Below are 22,790 nucleotides of genomic sequence, written 5' to 3'. Positions count from 1 at the left end.
GAACTGATAAATAGATTTATGTATGATTTTACATACATACATACATATACATACACATACACATACACATATACATATATACCTATTTGTGTCTAATGGTAGCCATTTCTGAGGTGGAGCAAAGAGGGAGGGCAGAAATAAAAAGGGAAAAAAAGAAATGTACATGATAACTTTATTATATATTTAAAAGGAATAGGAAGTTGTACATAATAGATTTTCAGGTTTAAGTACAATCATCTTTTTTATTATGCTATGTTGTGGAAATGTTTGTTTTGTATCATAAATTAAAAATTGAATAAAGATTTTAAAAAGAATTTAGGTTTATTATAGGATCATCCAACCAAAGCCTCACTCCCAAAAAGCTGCTTCTCCTCCACTAATTTGATCTCTATTTTTGAAGCTGGGGGCCCCTCACTATTAAGCAGAATTGGTTACCTTTTCCTTTGTCTTTAGCTACTTAGCCAATAATTTTCATATGTGAGGGTCATAAGTCACTGGGCCCTGCTTGGACCAATCCCACATCTCAGAAGAATACATATTTAAAATAACTATAACAAAATTAAATATATATATATGTGTCTGTATGTATATATATATATATAATATATATACACACACATACATTGTAGGTCATTATCAATGTATTCTACCTATTCCCTCCATTATTGAGCTGTATAATTTTACCACAAGAGCATGACCCACCTTTTAAAAGGGGCCTTTCCAAAAAATCCTCCTTTCTTAGTGCCTTCCCTCTCAGATTTCTGTCAATTTACCTCATATATGCACATTATTCATGTGTGTATATATATGCATGTACAATGTATGTGTGCCATATGATAACATGTGTGTATTATATACATTAATATACAAATAAATGTGTGGGTATCAATAATTGTTCACTTGTTGAATCCCCCATTACAATGCATGCGCCCTGAGGAAAAAATGTTTTTTTACCTTTCTTTGGAATCCCAGCACTTAACACAGCGTTTGACATATGGTTAGAGCTTAATAAATGACTGAATCCCTAAATTCCCAATGCACACCCTAATAGTATGTTGACAGCTCAGGAAAATGCCCTAATTAATATAGTACAGATAGGGGTTGGGCCAGGGACATTGTTTCAGTAACCTTAAAAAACAAAAGTTATGACTAAATGTATTTTTTCATGACTGCACATGTATAACCTATATCAAATCGCTTAGTGTCTCAGGAGGGAAGACGGGAGGAAGGGAGGGTGTGAAGGAGAGAATTTGGGACTCAAAAAAATTTTTTAATGTTAAAAAATTATATGTAATTGGGAAAAATTATAAAATATTATTCAAAAACCAAAAACAAAAGTTAAGCTTCTCTGAGTCCTAAATTCCTACCCTCCTCACTTAGGAAAGGGTGGGATAGTAGGAGAGGGAATTAACCAGAGGAAAAGGCACCTGGATAAGAAGCTACTGAGTAAGGCCTGGCTAAGATGAAAACACTGTTAGTTCAGCCAGGCTAATGCATTAGAACAAGAGGTCCTATGAGAGAGAGAGAGTTCAAGGAAATGGAATAGTCATGACTAAAAATAAATTACACTGTAATTTTTTTAAAATTTTGTCGTTAGAGTTGTGACCATTATTAAAAAATGTGTGCAGTGTTGAAGAAAATCCAGAGCATGTATATGCAGATTTTGACATTTTATATTCAAGATACAGGCAGCCTTGAGTAGGTTCCAATGCATATTAAATTATAATCTATGTAGACAGCAATTTTGAAAGGTATCCAGTCAAGGAAGTTGTACTTTTGGCTGAAGCCAGGCAGGTAGATGAAACTTTGATGACTTAATTCCCCCAACTGTGAAAGGCATAAACAGACAAGTGAGTACCCACTGGAGTTGGAAAGAGACAGAAAACACATTAAGCAGCGTTAAACTAAAGGTCCATAATTTCAACAAGTTATCTTGCTCCACTGGCTAATAATTTGCCAAGGTTTCTCAGGTGGTTGCCATTCAGGATCCTTATCACCTGGGAGCCAGGTGAGCCTGGGGATGCTTTCAAGGATATATCCTCCTCAGGAGGTACTCTTACTCCCAGAGCTGTCTGGGTAGATTTAGGGGCCACCCCTGCACCACAATGTGCTGTGTGTGTCATAGGTGGTGTGGTGCTGCTCTTGAATTTACAAAGAGCACTGTTTTTACATCCTGGACTGGCTCCTGAATATCAGGAGCTGAAAAATGAGCTTTCTCCCCTTTCTAAACATGCCCTGGAAAATTCCTTAAATCCCCACCTCCCTCCTCATCACATTTTGGTCCCAATTCCCTTTGGGGCTTTTCCCAGGACCCAGGGTCACATCAAAATGACAGACTTTACCTTTCCACATCTCCACCTCCATCCTAGGAAAGGTTCAGAGATGCCCAGCACATCCCTCCAGAGTCTTTAAGAGCTTACACTGGGGCAGCTAGATGGTGCAGTGGATAAAGCACCAGCCCTGGATTCAGGAGTACCTGAGTTCAAATCTGGCCTCAGACGCTTAACACTTACTAGCTATGTGACCCTGGGCAAGTCACTTAAGGCCAATTGCCTCACAAAAAAAAAAAAAAGAGAGAGAGAGAGACTTACACTTCTTGATTTCCCCTCCCCATTCCGCACCCCAGGGGAGGAATGTATAGGATGTTATTAGAGGAGGAGGGCCCTGGAGAGAGCTTGCCCATCTAGAAAGGTCACATTTTTCTGGGATTTGGAATTGTGGCACTGCCTTTGAAAGGCTTCTTGCCATTCGGCAGATTCCCCCCACCCCAAATCCCCTACCACCCCTGCCAGGTGTGAAATCAGGATCTTTGGAAACCATTGCCCAGGCCTACTATCCAGGAGGCCTTTCAATTTCCGCTTGCCCTGACCTTCTGCTGACCCAGGTGGTCAGACTGTGTCTGGCCTGAGGCTCTGCCTCTCCATGGTGATTTTCCAGCTGGGCTTCAAAAGAGGCGATCAGCTGCGGGGTCCCCCTTTCTTTCAAAGGCTGTGGGGTATTGAGCTTAGTGGAGCAACTGGAGGCTACCCCATAATGAGATCAGCCGGCCATTGTAAAGCTTTCTCCCAAGCTCCCATCCTCACAGCTGTCCAGGGAGGTAGGTGGGGCAGGTCTTAAGGAGGAATTCCTGAAATCCCTCATTTGGCAGATAAGGAAACTGAGGTTCCTGAAGGTGAAATGGTTTGAGTAAGATCCACAACTAATTAGGGAACTGGGTAGAATTTGAATCCAAGTCCAAATGCAGTGTGCCACAACTGCTTCTTAGTAACCTGAGGTCCATGTACTCAGTTTTAAATGGATGAAAGAAAGAAAGAAAGAAAGAAAGAAAGAAAGAAAGAAAGAAAGAAAGAAAGAAAGAAAGAAAGAAAGAAAGAAAGAAAGAAAGAAAGAAAGAAAGAAAGAAAGAAAGAAAGAAAGAAAGAAAGAAAGAAAGAAAGAAAGAAAGAAAGAAAGACGGAAGGAAGGAAGGAAGGAAGGAAGGAAGGAAGGAAGGAAGGAAGGAAGGAAGGAAGGAAGGAAGGAAGGAAGGAAGGAAGGAAGGAAGGAAGGAAGGAAGGAAGGAAGGAAGGAAGGAAGGAAGGAAGATGATAGAAAGATGATAGAAAGAGATAGAGATATGACTATATTTCAACAAAATGAATTTTCTTTGTAATCACATGTATTTTGTTTTATGCATTTAAAAACATGATTATGAGAAGGGGCCCACAGGTTCATGGGACTGTCCCTGGAGTCCACAACACAAACAAGGCTAAGAACTCCTACAGTAGTGGTAAGATGTATGAACATAGCCACAGATATGTATGTATATTTGCTTATATGCATACATACTTATAGCTATATGTTGCAAATGCACTCATAAATACATATGTGCAAAGTATAAATAAATATGCAAAGTATATTGCAGTGCATATACATGCATATGTATGCATGTGCATGTGTGAATACATGTATATATGTATAATATATATAAAGGCATTTGGCTTTGTGCGTATATGTATTTGTTTGTGCACATATGCATATAAGTATACATAGTATACACATATATTCTCATCTATGTATACAGTATTTACTTATCCATGAGCATATGATTTCCTCCACTAGAATTTCCTTTGCAACAAGGGCTATTTAGTCTTTTCTATCCCGAGCGCCCAGAGCAATGCCTTGCACACAGTAGGCATTCAACTGAATAGAACTGATTGACCCAAATTTGGTTTTCTCAGCTTGCCATCAGACACATTCTGTATGTGGAAGGAAGGAAGTGTCTGTTTTCCTCGACCTTCGAATTGCATTGAAAACACTCTCTAGACCTGATTCTTAATTCCTATCCTGACCTGGAATTAGGCAACGTAGCATGGAGCCCTAGCTGTAACACCAATGCAGTCGAGGATCCCAGTCGAGGCTCTGCCTGTCTTTGCCTCCCAATTTTTTCAGCTCTGTAATAAGGATAATAACACCTTCTCTAGCTACCTCTCAGCAATACTGTCACTTACTAAGATAATGTTTATGAGCTGTGAGCTTCTTGGAGAAATGCTATATAAATACCATGCGCCAGTATTATAGATGATCCCAACAGCTGCCCTCCAGGCACCCCCTTCTCCTTCCCCAACACACAGACATTCCTGCCCCGGAGGGGAAGAAAGATCAAGAAAAGCAAGTTGTCACAAAGGTGCTGGAGGGACGCCCTGGGCATCTCTGAGCCTCTCTATTAGTCTGCAAGCATCTGAAGAGCCTTTCTGGGGTTTGCCTTTCTTTGTATTCCCAGTGCTTAGCACAGCGCCTAGCACGGAAGAGGCACTTCATAAATAGTTATTGACTTAACTTCCAAATAATAGAAGCAGAATTGAGGAAGTGGAGCAAAGAAAGATCAGCATTTTGAAGTTGCCTTTGGTTCCAGGGAATGAATGCCCCAAAAGAAAATGGATTCAGAATGTGGGGAGATGGGAGACTTTCCAAGGAGTAGTCCCTGCTTCCCCCATGTCCTTACATAGAATTTTTCCTACCTGCACCAAAAATGCACACTTGACAGTGTGATAAGTACTCACCAGAAGGTGTGACTTTAAGGGGCATTTGCCAACTTTGCTTGCTGTAAACAGACACAGGCTGGACAACACCAAAGAAGGGAAAGGAACTCTGTTTTTTCTTGAAACCTGGAAGGAAACTTGACTGAAAAAAGAATTGAGTCTAATGTTCCCCATGGCCAAAAGGAATCATTAAGAATTCGATTCCAAAATTCAGTTTAATTCAATAAGTGTTTATTAAATACCGAGACACTTGGAACACTGAGACAATATCAAATAGTCTCCACACTCAAGGAGTTTACATTCTGGAAGTGGGGGGCAGGGTGACATAACAAGTTCACAGTACCTGAATAACAAAGGGAATCATTCTACACACTCCACTAACAGTCCCTCCCCTACTCTGTCCCCAAGTTTTCTCACCTCTCTACCTGTTAGAAGACTTTTATGCCCTTCCAGATGGACATGTTGTTTCCCCTTCAACCCAGATGAGAATAATGTTCCAACAGTACCAGCCCTCTATCCACACCAGCTTCCTCTGCATTAGTTCTTCCTTTTGCACCCCATTTTTTTTATTTTTGCAGGGCAATGAGGGTTAAGTGACTTGCTCAGGGTCACACAGCTAGTAAGTGTCACGTGTCTGAGACTGGATTTGAACTCAGGTCTTCCTGAATCCAGGGCTGGAACTTTAACCACTGTGCCACCTAGCTGCCCCCTTGCACCCCATTTTTATACTATAATCAGTCCCTTTTACCTTTTCCTACCCACCTTTGTTTTTAGAATCACCCCATCATACACAGCCCCAACCCATCTTTCAAACTACCTTAGTAATGCCAGTTTTAAGACTACTGTTAACATTTTCATATATATTCATTTATATAATATATATTTATTTATATAATAAGTGAATAGTTTCGCTTTAATGAATGCCTTATAATTATAGAGAACTGGTCTTAGAGTCAAGAGGACTTGAGTTCAAATCTCACCTCAGACACTTACTAGCTGTGTGACCCTGGGAAAATCACTTAACCCTAATTGCCTTTAAAAAAAAAAATTCTGGGTCCATCTCCAGTCATCCTGATATATATCTCACCACTGGATCCAGATGGCTCTGGAGGAGAGAGGGAGATTGGTGACCTTGCACAGCGCTCCCTACTTAAATCCAGTTCAGTGCAAGTCATGACATCACCCTGATGTCATGGTCCTCTTCAAGAATGAAGGACAAGGGGGCAGCTAGGTGGCACAGTAGATAAAGCACTGTCCCTGGATTCAGGAGGGCCTAAATTCAAATCTGGTCTCAGACACTTGACACTTACTAGCTGTGTGACCCTGGGCAAGTCACTTAACCCTCATTGCCCTTCAAAAAGAAAACAAAAAGGGGCAGCTAGGTGGTGCCGTGGATAAATCACCGGCCCTGGATTCAGGAGTTCCTGAGTTCAAATCCAGCCTCAGACACTTGACACTTACTAGCTGTGTGACCCTGGGCAAGTCACTTAACCCCCATTGTCCCGCAAAAAAAAAAAAAGAAAGAAAACAAAAACAAACAAAATGAAAGACAAACAACAACAATTAGTCTTTACTCTTTTCCTTACATTTCTGCTGAATCTTTTATATTGAATTCTCCATTGAGTTCTGCTCTTTTTGTTACAAATACCTGAAAGTCTTTCAGTTGATCAATTGTCCATTTTTTTCCCATTCAGGATTATACTCAACTTTGCTGGGTAAAGAAAGGCTTTATATAGAACACAACTGCAATTGTCTAAGAGAGAATTGAGGATATCAGTCAGGGTAGTAATTTTGTGAGTAGAAAGCAAAGGGGGAAAGACAGAGACATGGAGAGAAAACTTGTGAAGGAAGAATAGATAAAACTTGGTAGTTGATGAATGTTAATGGGAAGGGGAGAGTGAAGGAGAAGGAAGAGCTGGGAAAAGATTCTGGTGCCCACAGAAGTAATAAACAAGTTTAGGGAAGAGAAGCCTGAAGACAAAGATAGTAGAGGACGAGGGTGTGGGGGGGAGGAGATAAGTTCCATTTTGGATGTGTTGAAATTGAGATAGTAATGGAAAAGTGTAGCAGGCAAAACTGGAATTCATTAGAAATACTAGGGCTCGATATATCAATTTGAGTCAACAGTATACTAAAGACAGCTGAATCCTTGGTAACAAATGAGATCACCAAGAGAGACAGCCTTGGGTGGTACCACAATTTGCTAAAGTTGTGAAAGAAGAAAATTGGAGAACTTCCTGAACAACTAACTGGTATTTCCCATTGGCCTTGGTTTTTAGAACCAAAGTTCTAATTTGTGGTTAGAGATTGGTATTCTAAGAATGTTAGGGACATCAGGAGAGTTTTGTTACCTCCCATTGAGCTCATCTCTGATTTTGAACAACTTTATAAAACCCCTGAAGGAGCATCAGCTCTTCAAACAACATTCAAAGGCAAAAAACTGTGGGCGTGAAATTTGTCTTGACCCACTTCTATTCCACTGTCTTAACAAGACCATACTCTCCCCTGGCTCCTGCCAATCTCTTGTGTTCCTTTTCCAAAAAAGAAAATAGGTTTCTTAGAAAGGATAGGAGAAACTCCTTCACAGTAAATTGTAAATAACTGGTGATGTGTATAGAACTACTCTTCTCAGGGAAAATGTAAGCCAATGAAATGAATTCCAGGTACTTCCAGAGTGACCAGAGAAGACTTTGTGAGAGTAGAAGTCCTTCCTGATGCCTTTGAAACTCCAGAATCACTATTCTAGAACTAATAGTACTGAGTGGTAGTGGAAATATCATTAGATTTCAATTCAGAGGACCAGGATTTGAAATCTCCCTCTGCTACTTACTATGTGTGTGACCTCGTGCCTTGGTTTTCTCTTAGGGAAAAATGACCTGATCTCTAAAGATCTCTTTCCATTTTCAATCCAGGGATTCAATTCTGCCTCCTTACATAGGTGTCCTAGACAGAGGGATATTAAAGAAAGGATAACTATAACAGTATAGCGTGTATGTATTATACAATTGTATAATACATTGTATGTATTATACATACAATTGTATGTATAATAATATAGATTTGTATGTAATATCTGTAACTAAGTATAGAACTAAGGCTAAGACAATTAGGTAGGTATCACAGCAAATAGAGAACTGGAGCCAGGAAGATCTGAGTTCAAATCCTGCCTCAGATTCTTATAAGTTTTGTGACTCTGGGCAAGTCACTTAGCCTCTCTGTGCCTCAGTTTCTTCATCTGTAAAAATGAGGAGATTAGATTTCATAACTTTTAAGTTCCTTTACAGTGTTAAATGTACTATCCCATACTTATACAGTTCTTCCTGAGAAACTCATGACTTATAGTCTAGTAATATTTGATTAAGGATATAAAATGTCAAGCTCTGAATTCATAAAGCCTCAAGAAGTCATGGAAAATAATATACATAATGATGGCCACAAGAGAAATGGCAAAAACAAAAGGAAAAGCAAATACTGTGTAGCTATAGTGTAATAAGGCAAACTAAGTAGCTCAGTGGATAGAATGCTGGTCCTGGAGTCAGGAAGCCTCATCTTCCTGAGTTCAAATCCAGCCTCAGACACTAGCTTGTGACCCTGGGCAAGTCACTTAATCCTGTTTGCCTCAGTTTCCTCATCTATAAAAAATGAGCTGGAGAAGAAAGTGGCAAAACCACTCCGGTATCTTTGCCAAGAAATCCCCAAAAGGGATCACAAAGAGTGAGACATTACTGAAAAAATGACTGAACAACAACAAAGCAGCGTACTAACCAAGAAGATTGACTCTAGAGAATTAAGAAAACAAACCTTCCTGACTTCTTTGAATAGGTATAGAGTTAATGGATTTGCTTTGGAAATAGCTGGTACGGGGCCTAGGTCCAGTGACAGGAAGACTCTGGGAGTTCAAATCTCAAATCAAAGTGTCAAATCAAAGACCCTGGGACACTTTCCTTTTGTCTGCCTCGATTTCCTTAAGTGTAAAATGGGGGTAATAATAGCACCTACTTCTCAGGGTTATTGTGAGGATCAAATGAGATGATATTCATGAAATACTTTGTAAACCTTAAAGCACTATATTATTTGCTTTAACAGCTTTCTCTCTCTCTCTCTCTCTCTCTCTCTCTCTCTCTCTCTCTCTCTCTCTCTCTCTCTCTCTAATTATTACTGGATAGTGAACAGGGAGGGATGTATTTAGAAGTAAAAGTTATGTCAAAGCAAAAGACATAAATAATTTGTTTTCAAAGAGTCAAGAAAGGAAAGGACTCTTGGGTCTCTTAGCACATCTCCTCTTCATGCTTAGAATAACTCATATTTAGAGAGCTCATTAACTCAGAGTAGGGAATAGGGGCAGCAAGCTGTGGTGGAAAGAGTGATGAATGCAGAGTCAGATGACCTGAGTTTGAATTCCACCTCTGCCATTTACTATCAGTGTGACCTTGGACAAGTTCTTAAATCTCCTCGGACCTCAGTATCCTCATCTTTAAAATGAGAGGATTGAACTAAATCATCTCGAATTTCCCTTCCAGCTCTAAAGCTATGATCCTAAATTATAATACCCATTCTTCAGTGGAGGAAACTAGAGCCTAAAGAAGGAAAATGACTTGTCCAAGAGAACGCAACTAGTAAACCAGGATTCCAACTTCCTTCATGTTGTCTCTTTGAAGATAACTAGTAGAATCCTTGTCCTCTTGACTCATACAGTTCCATTTGCTTCCTTGGACATGGCTAATGAGGGGTAGATTCTTTCTCCCAAAGTCAGTCATATTTGAACTAGGAAGGTACTGAGGGATGACACTGAATTTCAGGCTAGGCTGCCCTGTATTCTGAGCCAGAGGCTCTTGAAAGAAGGATTCCTTATCCAGAGAAATGTATCTCTTCAAATAGCAGGGTTGTTTTTTTTTTTTTCACAAAGGAAGCCAGTCCTACTTTGAGATGTGAAAACGTTCTGTGAGCCTGTTCCTAATTGTTTTCTTTCCTTGTTACATTATCTGTGAGTATACAGATTACAGGGCTGGTTTGTTAAACACAGACACATCTGCCGACAAGAAACCAGGTAGGGAAAGATGTGAAGAATAGAAATGCAGCACCAATTTTCCAGAATAATATCTGCCTCTAAAGAGGCATAACTTCATGTAAAATCTGCTTCATCTTCTGAATAACAAAATAAGATATGCAAGCAGACTTCTCAGAAAACTGCCCTGTGAATGCAGGATGCAATGAGTACAATGATATAATGAACATTTCTTGGACTATTGTCAAAATGTTTCGTGAGAAAACAAAGTGTTTTGCAAGTAGAATTGACATATCTTCGTGTCCCCTACACCATCAAATAAGTTCCAAGGAAGATTTTTCTTTTAATTCTAAAATCCTGGGGGTGATCGCTAAGGCTGCCACAAAAATACATTAGATGAAAAGTAAATTTGTATTACAACTGACTGTCTCCAAATTGTCTGCCCTATTGGGGAGAAACCTTTTGTCAAACCAAACCTTCCCAATGTAGTTAACTTCAATGGAAAATCCTGGCATCATCTCTAGATATTTCTTCCCAGGCACTACACATTGTCACTCCATGGTTACCGTTCTAGGGAGCACCCCAAATTTGAGAAATAGGATGCTGGATCTTTAAGAACCTTCTTCCTTTCAAAAAGAGGCTGGAGAGGAGATTGAGAATGGAAGGGAAAGTTTTTCACCAGCCCACTTGGCAAGTCCTGAAGCTTCGATTCATTCATCTGAAAAATTCTTGCAGCTCTCTCAAGACCCAGTTGGAGAGCCTTCTGTGTGGCCTCTTGTGTGGTTTTAAAGTTAACCAACATTCAAGCCCAGTAGGTGGAAAGTACTGCTTTGTATCCTAGACAACAGAGTTTAATCCTTAGATGCAGTTGGAAGTCAGCATCCTGACTGCCTCCCCCCTCACCCCCAGCCAAACACACACACCTTTTTACTTGAAGAAGTTTTCTGAGAAAGAGATAAAGAAAATGGCCAGGAAACTTTGATAGCTAATATTTCAATGGATTTCCTCATTTCATAGGAGTGGTCATTCCTTACAGCAGAGGAATCCATGCTTTCCCATCTGCCCAGGAAGTTCTTCAGGGCCTTTTAAACATTTTATGGATGCTAGTGCATCACTCAGACTGTCCATCAGTTTCTCCCTCATCCTCAATAGATGACCAACCTATAGTACATGTCGACAACCAGGTGGCACAGAGGATAGAGCACTAGGCTTGGAATCAAGAAGACTCATCCTCAGGCGTTCAAATACCTCCTCAGACACTTACTAGTCATGGGACCCTGGGCAAGTCACTTTCAGGTTCCTCAACTGTAAAAGGAAATGGCAAACCATTCCAGTATCTTTGGCAAGGAAACCCTCAAATGGGGTCATGAAGAGTTGGACCTGAGTGTGAAATGACTCGACAACAACAACAACAGTTGTACATGTCTTCCATAATGACTTGGCCAAGCAATGCCTTACTATACAAATGACCTATACTAATTCCCAAATCACAGGATTTTAGGATTAGAAAGAGCCTTAATGCCCATTTAATCCAGCCTATATCAATTATAGTATATCTAGCCTCTGCTTGAAGACTTCCAATGTATGGGCACCCATTACCTCCCAATTATCCATTTCTACTTTTGGCTAACTATAATTGAGAGAGGTTTGGGGGTCATCAAGCCAAAAGTTACCCATTTGCAACTTCTACCCACTGCTGTTGGTTTTGCCCTCTGAGGCCAAAGAGAACAAGTCTAATCCCTCTTTCATGTGTTGTTGTTGTTTAGTTGTTTTTCAGTTGTGTCCAAATTTTCATGACCCCATTGGTGTTTTCTTGGCAAAGATATTGAAGTGGTTTGACATTTCCTTCTCCAGCTAATTTTACAGATGAGGAGACTGAGGCAAACAGGGTTAAGTGACTTGCCCAGCATCACACAACTAGGAAGTGTCAGAGGCCAGATTTGAACTCAGGAAGATGAGTTCCTGACTCTGGCCTGGCCCTCTGTGCACTGTGTCACCTGGCTAGACCAATTATCATATCCCCTTCTCCAGTCTTTTTTTCTCCATACTAAATATCTCCAGTTCCTCCTGGCAATTGGTACTCATGACATAGACTCAAGGTATTAGATACTGAAAAAATCTGTGTTCTAGCTTCTTCTGTAGTTAAACTGCAGTATTTATGGAATGACCATACCTGAGAATTACTGTCATCATTGTTATTAGCATTTCATTTTTCTTACCTTTCTTGAAGAAGTTCCCATAGAAATGGTTCTAGGACAAATCAATATGCTGCTATTATATATTTTTTATATTTAGTGTTCTTTCAAGTGCTACATGGTTGGTTAAAATAACTGCTTTTTGTAGTGGAATAAAATAATTCAGCTATAAGCTTATCCTCTGTAAGCTAACTGAAAGCATCCTCATTTCATTGTCTAATGGGACTGGGATAATCTCTACCATCTTATTCATGATTTTGATTTCCTCTACTAGACTGCTATGTTACTCTGAAAGCTTTTTATTCTATATAGATCGGAAATTAAGAGGATTTGGCACAACAATATCAATTTGAAATGTTGTTCTTGAAGTCCCCCACCCACCTATGGTTCCATGTGCATCCAAGCAATTGTGAGCAATAGTTAAATCTGTGATAATTGTCTGATTCCTCCTGTATATTTGGAGGTCTGTATTTTTGGTATAGAAATTTGTCAAGTTTGCATTCTAATGGGGAGTCAAAGGGTTGATATAAGCACCTCCAAGAACTGTAATGTCATTGGGATCACAGAGGGTGGGAGTCAGATAAGATGGAGGGCTTCCTGGAAGTGACTTTTATTTTGGTTTGTCAGTCTTAAAAAAAGAAAAGAACGTGAGGGAAACTAGGGAAGAAAAGGGGAAGATTGGGGGAGATTTATCTCATAAAACTGGAGGCCACAGGTAGAAATCCATAAAAATAAAGAGGGAGGTGCAGCTAGGTGGCACAGTGGATTAAGCACCAGCCCTGGATTCAGGAGGACCTGAGTTCAAATATGGCCTCAGACACTTGACACTTACTAGCTGTGTGAACCTGGGCAAGTCATTTAACCCTCATTGCCCTGCCCCCCAAAAAACAAACAAAAAAATATTGGGGGGGATCAGGTGTCATCTGAATTTCACTTTCATCTGAATTGGTCAAAGAAAAGTGGACACACAATACACACTAATGTGTGCCACACAGACACATACAAAATTTGGTGTGGAAATACATTCAATTCAACAGGGGGAAATGGGAATAGAGAGAGAGTTTATCTAGGGAGAGATTAGTCCTAAGTAAAACAAGAGGGAATATCAGGAAGAGGTTTAAAATGAAAGAAAGGGTAAAAACCTATCGCTGCAATCCAGATGAAGGGAAGAAAAGACAAGGCAGGCATTGGAAGCTGTTTGCATCAGTCTTAAACATTGAAAAGAAGGAAGGAAATAAGTATTAATGTAGTACTTACTGCTGTGCTAGGCATTGTGCTAAGTGCTTTACAGATATTATCTCATTTGATCCTGACAACAACCCTGGTAGGTGCTATTAGGATTCACATTTTGCAGTTGAGGAAACTGAGGCACAGGGGTGAAATGATTTTTCCAGGGCCTCACAGCTACTAAGTATTTGAGACTTCATTTAAACTCAGACCTTCCTGATTCCAGGACCAGTGCTCACCCCACTGTGTCACCTCTGCCATCATAGTGCTAAACACTTTCATTCCATGATCTTCTTCTTCTGTGTAAAGAGGGGTTATGGAGCTAAAAGAAGAAAATGTATAATAGGATAGAGTAGAAGTTTTTCTGCGAGCAAGTCTAATAAGGCTGAGATTAGAAAGGAAACAGTTAATTATGGGGGGAAATTTGCAGCAAATTTTTTTCTGATAAAGGTCTCATTTCCAAGGCATATAAGGAACTTATTCAAATTTATAAAAATAAGAGCCCTTCTATTTCCCAATTGATAAATGGTCAAAGGATATTAACAGGCAGTTCTCAAAGGAAGAAATCCAAATAATTTATAACTCTGAAAAAAACTGCTCCAAATCACTAATAACTACGGAAATGCAGCTCTGAGGTTCCACCTGCTACCCATCAGATTGGCAAATGTGACAAAAAAGGAAAAGGGAAATGGTGGAGATGCTTTGGGGACACAGGTACTTTGCTGTGCTGTTGGTGGTGCTGTGAATTGGTCTCCCCATTCTGGAAAACAAATTGGAACTATGTCCCAAAGTTACTTATCTGTACGTTCTTTTGGTTCCAACAAAACCATTGCTAGGTCTATATCCCAAGGATATCAAAGAAACAGGAAAAGATCCTATATGTTTTGGTAGAGACAAAGAACTGGAAATCAAAAGGGTGCCCATCATTTAGGGAATGGCTGAACAAATTATGGTATATGCATGTATTGGAATACTAATTGTGCATAGGAAGTGAGGAAAGAGATGGTTCCAAAAAAATCTGGGAAGACTTGTATGGACTGACGCAGAGTAAAGAGAGCAGAATGAGGAAGACAATTTATGCTATAATATCAACATTATAAAAACTAATGTTGAGGGGCAGCTAGGTGGCACAGTGGATAGAGCACCAGCCCTGGATTCAGGAGGACTTGAGTTCAAATCCGACCTCAGATACTTAACACTTACTAGCTGTGTGACCCTGGGCAAGTCACTTAACCCCAATTGCCTCACCAAAAAAACAAAACAAAACAAAACAAAACCTAATGTTGGAAGACTTAAGAACTCAAGAATCAATCATAATCCTAAATGATTGAAGATGAAGAATGATGCTCACCTCCTTTTTAGAGAGATAGTAGAACAACATGCAGGGGCACCTAGTTGGCACACTGGATAGAGTGCCAGGCCTAGAGTAAGGAAGACTTGTCTTCCTGAGTTCGAATCTGGCTTTAGACTCTTACTAGTTGTGTGACATTGGGCAAGTCACTTAACCCTGTTTACCACAGTTTCTTCATCTGTAAAATGAGCTAGAGAAGGAAATGGCAAACCAGGCCAGTATCTTTGCCAAGAAAACCCCAAAGTGGATCGTAAAGAGTCAGACATGACTGAAACCATGGAACAACAAAGGACTAATATGTAGACTAAGACACATGGTCAATATGGAAATGTATTTTGCTTGACTATGCACATTTTTACAAGGGTTTTGTTTTTCTTTTCTTTTTTTTCTTTTCCAGTGAAGATTGAGTAGTGATGGTGGGAAATAAATGCCTGATATATGAAAAAAGTGTTTAATTTAAAAATAAAATAATAGCCCTTCTGTCATTTGTGCTGACATTGACTTCATCCTGAATTGTCATCATCCTCCTGTTTCCATAAACAAATCTGAATGACTCATCCATTTGTTTGAAGTTTCTTTGTCAATCTATAGTAGGCAGAATTTATGTGTATATTACCTATGGAAGACTTTCTAATTCCATTCTTGGATCTTATCTGTTCCATGAAACCCCCCCCCCGCCCCCGCAAAATCCTTTTTTATTATCTTCAACAATATCAAATTATGTGTACCTATGATAAGTCATTGCTATGGCTTAGTGAAGTAATAGTTGCTTGTTCCAAAAGCATTTTTTGTAGATTTTTGACCTGCTTAACATTTGTTCTGAGAATATCTATTAATCCTCCTCCTTTTGGCAAGGAAGTGTTAATCTCCTCATAGCTGCCTTGGGGCAATAAGTCCCATGTTCCATTAATATTGTCTAGTTTTTGTTAGGATATTTTACACATCTGTTTTGACACACTTTATGGTTTCAAAAGTGTGCATTGTCTTATATGGTGTAGGCATAAATTGCTTTAAATGGGTTCTTGCAGCTGAGTTTTGAATTCAGAATGTCTGTGAGTCTCTTAACATATTTGGTTACAGGCTGCTCTTTGATATCTGTCTTGCCTCGAGAAGTCCAAGATATTTGCAGGCACTGCCTTCAACATGGGCTCTGGATTGAGATGCCTTCAGTCTCTTCAATCTTTTTGACATTTTGATATCATTGGGAACTGATCCCATGAAATGAAGGAACTGTTTAATATGTTTTGTAGTGAAGCCATATAGCTTGATGTCAATCACATACATCAAGGGATTGATCAGATGTTTTGGTTCAACTCCCTCTTTAATTTGGAAGTCATAATTAAAAGAGGTTCTAGTAGAGTGAAGTCTACTTAGAACCATAACCATTTAAAATATGTTCTGGGTCAATTGTTCTTGATATCATTCTGTTGGTGTCATATTTTAAATAAGATTTTCTGCAGGAATATCAAATCTCTAGTATTTTCACTATGTTTGGGTCTGTTTCATATATTTGCAGTAGATGAGAAAGTCATGAGTATGGAACTGAGTCAAAGGTATTGTAATGATCCATAAAGTCAATGCTGACATTATGCCACTTTGGGGTAGTTCAATAATTATGGAATAAGTAATAAATTGACCTTTAAATGCTTGGGACTCCTGCCACAATGTTTTTGTTTCTCTGCCAACATATGGTTTTCTTGTAAGTGTTGACAGATTTTGCTTTTAGTGATACAAGGTGTGAATGTTTTGTATAAAGCAAATAAATATACAGTCAGCCTATATCAGGAGAGATCGCTCACGTTCTCATTTTTTGGTACTGGAGATGTGTTCTTTCTGGTAAGAAATAGAGGATTAAAAAAAAGAAATATAGGATCAGGCTTACATCTGAGAGAATGCTGGTAAAATGCTTTCCTTATATTCAGACACCATTATGAAGTGCTCAAGTCAATTATTATGACTCTTATCTGGCCCACAGCTTTCGAGTTGTGCAGAGTCTAGACTTACAGTCACCTCCATTGATGTTCTGTCATTCATTATTGTAATGGTACCCTAACTTGTCTGTTTCTCATTTGACCCAACTTGCATTTTCCTAACCCTGGGCTTCTTGCAACCATATAGCCTACCAGAAATTTTCCACATCCTTCTTCAACTCTCTCACTTCTTTACTTCTCACACCTCTGCAATAAGGTTTTGATTGATGTTGAATTGCTTGTTTTATTCTTTCTACTGTTTTGAGTCCCTTAACCATTAGATTTTAATTTTCGATGACTGATGAGAGGAATGTGAAATTTTGGATATATTCCCATCTTTTGAATCTCATTTCCCCACATTCTATTTTTGTTGCCTTTAAATGGGCAATATGATACTCAAGTTTTCTAATGCAGGAACCAGCTAGTATAATCACCCAATGCCTTTTCACAGATCTTCACTAACTCTCTCAATTCATTTCTCTGCTGGTAGCATTAGGTGCCCATCCATTTCTTCCTCCTGTGATTCTTACCATGGCAACAGCTACCATCTATATTACTGTGGGCAGGTTCAGAAATGGTTTTTTATGCTTTCTGCCAAATACTGTTGAAGAATGAGTTCATTCATGATGCTTATAGCAAATGACAATTTTTTAAATGACTCTGATTTGGCTTTGGTCTGCTAATTGGATTTGTGCCAAGAGAACTGAAAAATCAGATTTCAAAATTCAAACCCAAGTATTCCCATCTACTTGTCAAAGTTATATGTAATGTCAATGCTGTTCATGATCTATTTCATCAGGTAGAATTTCTGGGGTTCATCCTAAATGAAGATCTTCAACAACTCTTGATTTTTCCTTTTTCACATTTTAGCCATGCCTCGATTTCACCTTTTACATGGTCTGACCTAGGCTTAGGGATGAAAGGTGTTGTTGTTTTTCCTTTCATTGGTTTTTATAATTTTTATAAATATTTTTATATTTAATATTAAAATATTTTATAAATATACATTTTATTGTTTTTATAATTGCCCTGTAGTTGTTGGCGATACCTGTGTGACTTGGAGTTGAGGGTACCATTGAAAAAAAGCAGTAGGAAATCCTTGACCATCACTAATAAGATGGTGTCTAATTTTGCTATGATAGAGTGCTGATACATAATGAAAGTATTCATGTCTTCAGTCCATTTCATGCCTGTTTGATGTTTGTCTACTTTCGTGGTTAGTGATGTGTGCACTGTAGGCATGAAGGCAGAAACAATAATTCATTAAGTGCTTACTATGTGCTGGGTACTGTTCTAAGTGCTAGAGATGCAGATACAAGCAAAAAGGACTATCCCTAATCTCAAGATCCTTACATTCTAACAGGTAAAGACAGCACATAAAAGTGAGCTGAAATAGAGGATGGGCAGAGTAAGGCATGGAAAGTGTCCAAGCAGGGCATGGAGAGTTAGAAGCACAGTCAGGGAAGGCATAAAGGTTTGCTTGGACCCATTCCCAAAATGGAAGCCCTCAGAAGGAACTCACCAATGGGACAAGGACTTGGCATGGTAGAGGGATGCTCCAGGATAAAGATCTTGGGTTTTGTTTGGTTGGTTGGTTTTTGTTGTTGTTGTTGTTGTTTGTGGCAACAGTTCACAAAAGGATATTACTATCTTCCTTGTCCAGCTGATATGCATCAAGACAGGCTTAATCAGGGCTTGCCCTTAGTCTTCCCATCCCTTTCCTTGACTTTTAGGAACAGTTGCATCATACTAATTGGGCTGCTAATCTAATCACTGTTATCCAGAGAGCTCAATTCCTTAGCATTTCAGATTTCCATCTAGTCTTCTCAACTGCCTTAAAGGTCTCCAGATCCTAGCAGACATCATGGATACTTCCCCAACTCAGCAGCATGGGTGAGCTTTGAAGGGATGACTATTTTGTCATTATTACTAACAACAATAACTCACATTTCTATAAGTTTTAAGGCTTACAAAGTTCTTTCCTCACAACAAGGTATGATAGTTCTAAGTCTTATAATCTCTAAGAAAAGAGACTTTCCCATCACCACCTATTAAGTCATTAATGGGGCCAGGATTTGAATCCTGCTCTCCAGACTCCAAGTCCAAGACAACATCTGCCTCTTTATAAGTGGCCGATATGATTGAGAATTCTTAGTAGTTTGGTAAAAGCTTCTGAGTTCACCTTCAGTCTCACCTCACAGGTACCTTTAGACCCCCAGCACCACCCCCCACACACACACACACACCTCTCCATCATCCCACCATTAAGCTCAAGATTTGGTTCACTTGATATGGCCTTCTTGTTTCTTCTCAACACCATTGCTTCTCTCCGAGTTTAGCCTAAAGGAGAAAACTAGAAAGGAAGCCACATTTTTCAGCCTGAAAAGACAAACTCTTCTTGATTTTTTTTTTTTGTTGTTGTTGATAAATATTATGCACTGGGGTAGCCAGGTGGCACAGTGGATAGAGCACTGGCCCTGGATTCAGGAGGACCTGAGTTCAAATCTGGCCTCAGACACTTGACACTTACTAGCTGTGTGACCCTGGGCAAGTCACTTAACCCTCATTGCCCCCCCCCCCCAGAAAAGAAGAAAAAGTAGTCTCCCAGACTCCAGTATAGGACAATAGATGTAAATTGTACTCATCTAGGCCCAATTAACTAACTTCTTATAGTGACTTCCCAATGGGCTATAACCAAATTAAACATCTTTCTTATTCTTCCCAATCCTCACCCTTTACCCCTACTACCTCAGATTATTTCTCCAAAAGAAAAAGCCACAGTCTAGTGTGGTCTCTGGAGTTGAAAACTAATTTTGGGGGGCGGGCAATGAGAGTTAAGTGACTTGCCCAGGGTCACACAGCTAGTAAATGTCAAGTGTCTGGGGTCAGATTTGAACTCAGGTCCTCCTGAATCCAGGGCTGGTGCTTTATCTACTGTGCCACCTAGCTGTTCCCTGAAAACTACTTTTAAAAATCAAAATGCAGATTTGCAGATTGGATAATGTTCCAGTAAAGCAGGGGTTCTTAAGGGAGTCATGGATCCCTTTCTCAGGCTAATGAAACATATGGAGCCTCTTCAGAATAATATTTTTAAATATATGAAATAAAACACAAAGGATTGCAAAGGAAACCAATTGTATTGAAATACAGTGACCAAAAAAAAAAAGGGGGTCATAAATCCCAGGTTAAGAATCCAGATCTAAATAAAGAATTTCCCCAAAGTCAGACTTTCCTAGTGCCTTCTACCTTTCAAGGCAGTCTCTGTCTAGGGACTGTGGAGAAAGAAGAGGACTCTGTTTATCTTTTTCCACATACCCTGTTGGGTTCCCCAAGTTCCTTCAGGTATATACTGAATGAGGTGAAACTGAGTCACTTCAGAGAGGGAGAGGTGAGTTGCTACCTATTTAAGCCAAGCAGCTGCTGAAATTGGCTAATGTCGCATCAATGAAGAGAAAGAAGGGAGATGAAAACAGTTGAGCAGGACCTGGGCTTGCCATAGTGCTTCCAAGAGCAGGGACTGTTTTTATCTTTCTTTGCATCCAAATCCAATGCTTAGGAAGGTGCCTGACCACAAATAGTAAGTGCTTAATAAATGCTTGTTAACTGGCTGAACAACATATTCCGAATTTCCTTTTATTTTTCCTCAGTCCCTGGGAACAAGTGGCAATCTTTTGATTTTTGTTTCTTTTGTATTCATTCTCTTAGTTCTCTTGATGTCTTTCTTCTTTTATATCATGGTTCACAACTATTTTTAAGGGAGCAAAAGGTGGTGATGCTGGTGGTGCAATATCTTGAGCACAATACAGTGGGAAAAGAATCTGCCCCTTTCTGGTCCAAGTTCATCATCATCTCTTTCACTGACCCTGGATAAGTGATGAACCTCTCTCCCAGCCTCTGACTCCTCATCTGCAAAATGGGGATAATAAAAGACCCTTATATGATTGCTGTGAGGCTCAAATGTGATAACGTGTCACATGCTTTGCTAACCTAAAAAACAGTATATAAACATTGGCACCCTCTCCCAAGTCAGCCCTGAATGGTCACAAACCAGAAGCTCCTTTACCAAGATTTCATAACATCAGCTAAGAAATCTTTCTTTAAACCCTGCCCACAGGGAAGAATATGTAAAGGTAAACCAAGTATGGTCCTTCCAGCCTCAAGACCGATGTTGGGCTAGTTTCACATTAGAAAAATGGTTGTGGGGATTGCTTATTGTTGTTTGTCCTTTATTTATTTTTTTAAGGCAATTGGGGTTAAGTGACTTGCCCAGGGTCACACAGCTAGTAAGTGTCAAGTGTCTGAAGCCGGATTTGAACTCAGGTCCTCCTGAATCCAGGGCCAGTGCTCTACCCACTGTGCCACCTAGTTGCCCCTGTCCTTTATTCTTAAAGAGGACCAATGACTTCAGGAGGGTGATGTCTTAACTTGAAAGTGAATTGGATTCAAGTGAGGCAGAGCTTTGCAGTCATCAGCCTCACCCTCTCCTCCAGAAGCACTGGAGTCCAGTGGGAAGACACGGATCAGAACTGCTGCAGGGTGTGCTAGTAAATATTTAACAACCAATTGGGGGTAGTGGGGCAGGGAATAACAATGACATACATATGGTATTAGCATTTTTTCCTTCACTTCCCTATGTCTAGACAGTCAACAAAACAATGAATCAAGCCCTGACTTGTAGCATTTGAGGATTTCTGAGGTGGAGATGCTCACACAGAAAATTTAAGAATGGAGCTCTCAAAAGCTGATAGGAGGTGGCTCCAGCACACCCCCGGGGTGGCTGGAAGGTTTGTCCTTACATATCCCCAACACCTAGCACAGTGTCTTGCACATAATATCGGCTCAATAAATATTGGTTGAATTGAATAAAACCAGTTGGGAGTCCAGATCATTTGTTTTCAAATTCCACCTTCAGGAAGCAAAAGGTTGCATGCATTAGGGGAACTGGCGCTGAAAATGAGAGCTTAAAGTTAATGCCTAGCCCACTCCCCAGGAAGCTGAAGTGAGAACTGGGCTTTCCAAGTCATATTTCCACTTGAAATGAACGTGACTCATAATCTACTAATAACTTTGCCCTGAATCTGCATTTTAAAGAGGAAGTATTATGTGGGAGGGGAGGGAAAGGGAAGGGGAACAAGGGCTGACTAATTCTACTTATTTCCAGGTTTTGGTTTTAGATGTCTCTTCTTGGCTGCTGTGAGCCTTGATGCCAACACCCTCCCTCATGTGCTTTGTACTAGATGTTAGGGAAAGAGGTCCAAATTAGTGCTAGATTTTAATGAGGTGTCAATCCGGAATAACCCAATCTGCCTTTACCTGAAAAGCAAGGTAGAGAAAAGGTATTATAAATCTTTATGTTGCATATATCCTCGTTACCCAAAATCGTAATCCTCTGCAATAATAATCATGATAAACAACACAGTAACTAGTTGATTTTTGCCTGCCTTGGCAAGATTATAAAATTGTACACCCCTGTTTTAACAACATGGTTTGTTTGGAATAACAGGTGCCCATTTTAGAGAGATTTAGATATGAATATGCATGCATGCATGTAGACATACATATATACATTGATGTATTTACATATATATGTAATGCATGCAACTTTTTGGTTTTGTTTTATTAATTTTTTTTTGTGGGGCAATGAGGGTTAAATGACTTGCCCAGGGTCACACAGCTACTAAGTGTCAAGTGGCTGAAGCCGGATTTGAACTCAGGTCCTCCTGAATCTAGGGCCGGTGTTTTATCCACTGTACCACCTAGCTGCCCCCATGCATGCAACTTTTTGATTCTTGAAGGTGAAATCCGAAAACAAGTATATAGTTATCCCTCCCACATTGTGGGGGTTAGGGGCAGAGGGTGCCCCTGTGATCTGGAAAACCCTCCTAAAATATTTTGGCTTTCCCTTCATACCAGAAAAGAAGTGAATTCTTATGGTATTAAAAGATCAAATATGTTGATTTTACACAATACTATACAAATATTTTATGCATTTCTGAGTTTCTAAACTTTTTTCTGTGTTGT

This window comes from Dromiciops gliroides, chromosome 3, assembly GCF_019393635.1.
Source record: "Dromiciops gliroides isolate mDroGli1 chromosome 3, mDroGli1.pri, whole genome shotgun sequence".
Lineage (NCBI taxonomy): Eukaryota > Metazoa > Chordata > Mammalia > Microbiotheria > Microbiotheriidae > Dromiciops > Dromiciops gliroides.
The sequence above is the reverse complement of the archived record's forward strand: the minus strand, read 5'-3'. Positions refer to the sequence as shown.